Here is a 6,656-nt window from a genome sequence, read left to right as displayed (position 1 = left end):
CTTTTCACTGTCTTACCCTGACATGTACATCTCTAACTTCATTCCACACCCCATGGAACACTACTGATGTAATGTTCAGTAGGAGGAGGTAAGAGGTGTAAGGAAGGACCACCACACTACAGACATTAATTGTCATAATTAAGTTCACAGGATTTAATTTTGTACACATACATAAGAAAGACATTTACAGCTGTCTGGATTATTCATACACAGGTGGTAAAATGAAAGAATTGAAATGATACAACGCCATTTTCAAGTTTAAACAGTTTTATTTTTAATTAAAAAACATCATATTTCACCCATCACTGATTTTGAAATAAAACTGATTTTGTCAGTGTCTGTCTAATAACTTTTTTGGGCAATTTTGTATTGCATATGTTTGTAATATGGTGACAACAAACATACTGCCTTACAATTGATTCTACAATAATGTACCAATGATTCTCCGGGAAAACATTTTCCATCAGATGGTCCTTCAGTTCAGGAAATAAGTCCTGCTGCATTACTATTGGCACAACATTTGACATTATTTCAGTGAGTGTATTGCTTTTCTGAATTACATTAGTTGATTTCACAACCCGTAGCCATATTATTTTCCTCAGCTTCTCTGCAAACCACAATTACTCCTGCTGATGGCATAATCAAGCCACCATTGTTTTTCCTCCTTAACAAATCAGACAACTGAACTGCTTCTACACTAAATAAACTACATACGCAAGAACTGCAATTCAATTTCTTTACCATGTGTTTCACAACAAATCATGTAAAATATACAACAAGATTACTAGCGTACTCTGTTAAGTTATTTTGCAATATCACATAATCATGGGCAGACACACTCCACATTTGTTTCATCAGTACAGTCATATCGCCTGCTGTTGCAAAACTCAACTGGTTCATACAAAACACGTTTCTTTTCCCAGTCCAAGGTAAAAGACATGTATCATCTTGAAACTGACAGTAAGCAGTTGCCTTATGTCTGACCTCATTTGAAATTAGGAGGTTCCTATATGCTGCTCTCAACTGTAGGTAGGATGGATTGTTATTCCATCCTAACTTAGATCTAACTAAAGAAAAATACATTTCCAGATGATCCTGGCTAAACTTGTACATCAGCAAGTAGTTCATCTTCTTTGTCATGATTACATCACTATGCAAGCCTTTAATAGTTTCACACAGTGCTAATATCCCAAGTATAGCTGTCTTCCTATTACCTTTACATAATAGCTTCCCATTTGTATCTTTAAGGGATGTCAAATAACCAGCTACTGTCTGAAGGAAAGGCTCCCAAACACACTTACTACTCTCCCGTATTGGTGCTTTGTATCCCTTACCCAAAGGATTTTTTGAATTGAACATACCAAATATTTGATCAAAAATAAGACAGAAGTCTGCTGTTCCTTCAGATCCCTGAAATTACTCTGATTTTAAATTGCAGCATAAATATTGCAGTGCAGAACTAACTGAAGCACTTAATACCTGGACAGCTAACTCCAAAGTTCAGGTGCAATAATTTCAGTTTGTTAGCCAGAGTAAGCCTCTCCCTTTCTTGTGTATAATGCAGCTTTTCGATATACTGCCAGGAGACTACTTCTGCTCCCATCAACTAAATCCATATTTCTAACTAACTTGATCATATGGCAGGGACAAAATTATATATACAATGTTACCTGTAACAGGATGAGAAAAATAGGGTTTCATATCTTCAACAGCAATATTTGCCACTAACTCCTTTGCCATTGTAATATTGGTGGAAAGTGCATCAAAAGTAACAGCTAACACATTGACATTTACTTCATACAATATTGTAATGGCCATTTAAATAATTGTTTTCTTCTCCCAGGCAGAAACACACACGAAAATAATCTACTGAATAAAGGCTTACAACATCATGTCATTCCTTAAAAGGATCGCGCTCTTCACTTGTTGGAGATTTACAAAGCGAAAAAGCATGAGCCCACTCGGGTGCTCAATGGCCAAAGCGATTTTGTGCCCAACGCCTACTTTGCTTTGTTTGATAATGTACTACGATAACCAGATAATGCCCTGCGTATTTATACCTAGCCTTACTTGATGATTTATGTCGTGAACAGTAGGCATTTGCCTTACTTCCATACATTAATCGCACTAATCCTGTAACTGATTATGCCCTACCTATTCATTGAATGTATAACCAGACTATATAATTTTATTTTGACTGGTAATATGTTGTTTAAAAGTTGTATCACGTTGTATGTAAAGCCCTCTAGTAAAGTTCTTAAGATCGGTGCGCGCCTAAATAACATCCTGGCGACCGGCCCAACAGAGGGCGCTTGATCATTGATCTGTCCTTTTTCAGCACCGGCTGAATCGGTTAACCCTAGGACTCACTCTGGGGTCATAGGTGACCCCAATCATCTTTACTATGGATAAAATAATATTTCTATTTCTTGTAAAAATCCAGAATTTTATGACTTCTACCACACAGTATTGTAGTTCTCTCACAAAAATTTTTAGACGCCCTGAAAGAAAATTTCTTATTAATTTCATGTTAAGTCACCTCTGACTTGTCAGGTGTGTGTGTGTGTGTGTAATTGAAAATGTATCCACTGTCTTGTACACTGGAAGTCTGCTCCTCCTCATGTATCTTCTACGGCGGTACGGCATGGTGATGCGTAGCGTGCGGCTGCCTCGAGTCGAATGAGCCTGCAGCTGCCTCAGGACACAGTTATCAAAGACATGACGTCAGAACTTCCCGCCCCCACATGCGCGCACAGCGCCAGCGCGCCTTATCAGTGTTGCGCAATCTTGATTTTCCAGCAACACGGGCCTAGTAATACTAGTGCCCGTGTTGCCCGGCTGCCTCGTCCAGCGGCCAAGTCCCACTCAAGGTCACCCGCCTTACACGGCGGCATAAGACCAGTGCAAGGACTTACAGTATAACACCCACCCACCTCCCCAGGGGTCATAACCCCTGCAACCCAAAGAAGAGAAAGATGCTTCAGTAGCTGAATTAGTATTTAAAAAAAAGGGGGGTGGGATAGATAAGAATGGTTTTCTTTATTAGGCATGGTGATGCCATCTTTAAGCCAGCCGCATTCATCAATGCCACCTATAGGCTGACCAAGACGCGACTCACGTCCATAAACACGCCAAGGGCTACCAACATCACTTAACCTCTGAGCATATTGACTTAATTCTGCCTCACTATCGCTAATTGGCTGATTTTGCTGACCACACGGAATACCCAAACAACAACAAATATTACCACAACGACAAACATCATGAGGTTCAAAATTATCATTAAATCTTCCTGATAAGACATCAGCCATATAAGGACTAGGTACTGCATTTTCAACAGGTAAATTATCCCTAACCATATTACGAATTTCTACACTTTCAATTAAATCATTTAAATTACTCATCTTCTTAGTCAAAAAATATTTTGAACTCAACATATATTGGTGCTTTATATATTCTCTTAACAGGTCTTCTTAACTTATGTCTACCATACAACCAACGAGCACTCACAATATAACCATCACAAAATGTCATAAAACTGTCTTGCTTTACTAATGTCTTCAAATCCACTTTCACTTCAAAATGCCTCATTCGTAAACGTACCACAACGGCAACCACTTAGCCTTTCTTAAATGCCAATATCTATACTGACAACGTTCGTTATTACGTAGCTGAACTAGAAATCTATATACCTCTGAAAACAAATCCAACAACTCTCCTCGATTAAATTGAAATTGCCACAAGCTATCCAAGACCAGTAAAGCAGCACCTTCACTTGTTCTATTTCCATAAAACAATAATGCTGTCTCAAATATATAATCTTCTCCGACGTTTGGTGCGTTGGGATTAAGGAGGGCGTCACGTACAACAGGCGAAAAATCAACAATTCTTCCCCAATTAGACTCAAAGAAATCTCTTGCAGTCATTTATTTCTGAAATTACAAACAAGATGCTGAAGTATTTTTTAAACAAAAAGTTACATAATAATCAACTTTACACAATACAGAAACAGATTTTCGTAATACATTTTCTGAACCCTTCTGCGGCTCAAAACCACTCTCTAAAACACCCATACAATAATCACCAAATGAATTAGAATACAATCTACAATGATCTGGAACTTTACATTCTGTTTCTAAAGTAGACACAGCATTATCCTCTTTCAACACAGTATCTATTGGACAAGATGTACTAGGCTTAAAATAATGATAAAACTTAAATGTAGTCCTCTTATTTATTTTACGATATTTAACATTTCCTGAATCATACTTAGCTAAACTGCCCAACTCTTCACCATACTTTAAATGACGAATACTAACATAAGCATTCTGAGCAGGCTTTGAAACAACCAACATCTCACTTGGCTGAACAGCACCAGTTAATTTACATTTAGAAAGACTGTCCAAACATGCATTTAATCTCCGTTGCATTGAACTATTGTCCTTAGTTTCCACTTCTTTATTTGTAAAATCTGGAAATAACATTTCATGAACATTGAAACCATAGAATTTTATTATAGCTTTAGACGGAATTACCCTATCATAATTACATCTAAAGGTATGAAACCATTCTTTATGTTTTAAGGGCACCAAATTCAATTTCTTAAAATTTTGATCAAAGTCTGCACCACCATATCTAAAACTCATATTTACAGTGTGCCAAAAAGACAGTTTAGCACGACACATTGGTGCAATTGGCATTCTCCATAATGGCTGAAGACGACGAGCTTTTTTATTCAATCTCTTAGCTCGACGTGCTTTAATATACTTCGGAAGAAGGCGACGCTTCATCCTGCGCATCTTCCTCCTCTTCGCAAAGTTCAGTGATCTCCTGTTCAATCGACTCCTCGGGCGTAGGCGGAGGTTCCACATTGACCGTAGACGATACCTTGCAATGACAAATGTGAGTATCAGCTCTCACAATATTAACACGAGACAAAAAGGCCTCATCTGTCACTTGCAATTCATTACTGACAAAGATAACTAAACCTCTATGAACAATTTCTTTAGGCGGTGAGCCTTTAACATTCACTGACACACGTCTACCTTCCATTAATCTCTTCAAAATAAAATTATAATGCCTCCACTTAGACCACTCAAATTCTTCAAAGAGAATTACTTGATGAAAACCCTGTATGTAACCACCAAAGCCAAAATTATCTGGGAAAGGTAAGAACACATGGTATTTTTTTACAATTTTATCTATCAAAGTACTCTTACCAATATTTGTATCACCCCAAAGATATAATTGATCTTTCCTTACCTTCTTGGATTGTATCGCATTGTTGTACCAGTCAACGACTTCCTTATCCCAACCAGAATACGGATATTCAAACAGAGTAAAAGACTTCTGTGGCTTTGACTTCGTCTTAAAAGAAGCCAAAAACTTCTCTATGTAGTTCACTCTGCGGTAACTCTGACAAACAAAGGCATCACAATAATCAATCACAGATGTAACTTCTGCGTAGCGGTGCAACTGATAATAGAAACTCAATCTAGACTGATTTATGTTCGTTAATGCATAGCCATCTTCCTTAGTTATATAATGTAACCATGCACGCTCGTTTCTCGGAAACTGGATATCAAATGTACCACAGCCTCCATACTTCCTCAAATAACGAGCACGAACGTAGTTAGCATAGACTGCTTCTTTACGTTTCATATAAACATGAATGTGCTTACCCTCTCTTAAGTGATAGCACTCCTCAGATACACAATACTCCTCTACACAAAACTCAGAAAGGAGCCACTCTTTAAAAGCAACCTTCTGCACTGTCTCACAGTCAACTGTAATACCGAACTTTGTGCCAGGCACAGCGCGCTAGCGCTTATCGGCACTTCCTGTTCTCCTAACAACAACTTCCGGTGCAGCTGCGACCAGCGCGTTATCAGCAACTTGATTTTCCAGCAACACGGGCCTAGTAATACTAGGACACACACACACACACACACACACACACACACACACACACACACACACACACACACACAATCAAAAAATAAGAAAGCCTAGCCTAACCAAAACCGTGAAAGAAAATTTCTTATTAATTTCATGTTAAGCCACCTCTGACTTGGCTGCTTGGTTCTCTAAAATTCTAGTCATCAGCATAAATAAGTCACAAACACAACAAAAAATACTTTGGGTGTAACAGGTGATTGTTTACATTATTTGGTTGTTGACAGAACTACACTGTGAAGAGACTTTTTATTTAATCAACTTATACACAGAAGTGCTTCCAAACTGTGTAACAAACAGCACTGTTTGTTAACGATGTATCACTATTAATAATTTCACACACTTGATCCCTTTCTAGATCAGACACTATTCTGTAAATTTCGTCTTTAACTTGTATTTGCCGCAATGGGGACAATCTTTTTATACTGGCACATATCCCTGAAAGAAATCTGTCAATGTGATCTTCCTTTATCTGTGTCGCTAGAATATAATTTATCAAAGAAGCAGATGCAGAGTCTGTGGTTCTCCTCTTATTGCCACTTTGACTACGCTTTTGCATGACAGGCCTGCTTGTCTCTGACCTCAAATCACTGTTATTTTCAATGTCCGGAATAGGTGATGACACCTCACTGTTTGATTCATCCTCTGAACAAATATCAACGGTTATGTTAGAAACTGTTTCCCGCTCCAGCATGTATGGG

The 6,656-nt window shown here is 38.1% G+C and overlaps 1 long non-coding RNA gene across 1 annotated transcript; it reads right to left on the bottom strand.

Annotated features, from left to right (window-relative positions):
* Positions 1–302: 302 nt before the first annotated feature.
* Positions 303–5,784, bottom strand: LOC126428432 (uncharacterized). Its single transcript, XR_007576830.1, has 3 exons — positions 5,682–5,784; positions 5,263–5,415; positions 303–3,932 (listed from the first exon to the last, which is right to left on the bottom strand). It is a non-coding gene; the product is annotated as an uncharacterized LOC126428432 (long non-coding RNA).
* Positions 5,785–6,656: the final 872 nt, after the last annotated feature.

The sequence above is a fragment of the Schistocerca serialis genome, chromosome 12, assembly GCF_023864345.2.
Source record: "Schistocerca serialis cubense isolate TAMUIC-IGC-003099 chromosome 12, iqSchSeri2.2, whole genome shotgun sequence".
NCBI lineage: Eukaryota > Metazoa > Arthropoda > Insecta > Orthoptera > Acrididae > Schistocerca > Schistocerca serialis.
The sequence above is the reverse complement of the archived record's forward strand: the minus strand, read 5'-3'. Positions and strand labels throughout refer to the sequence as shown.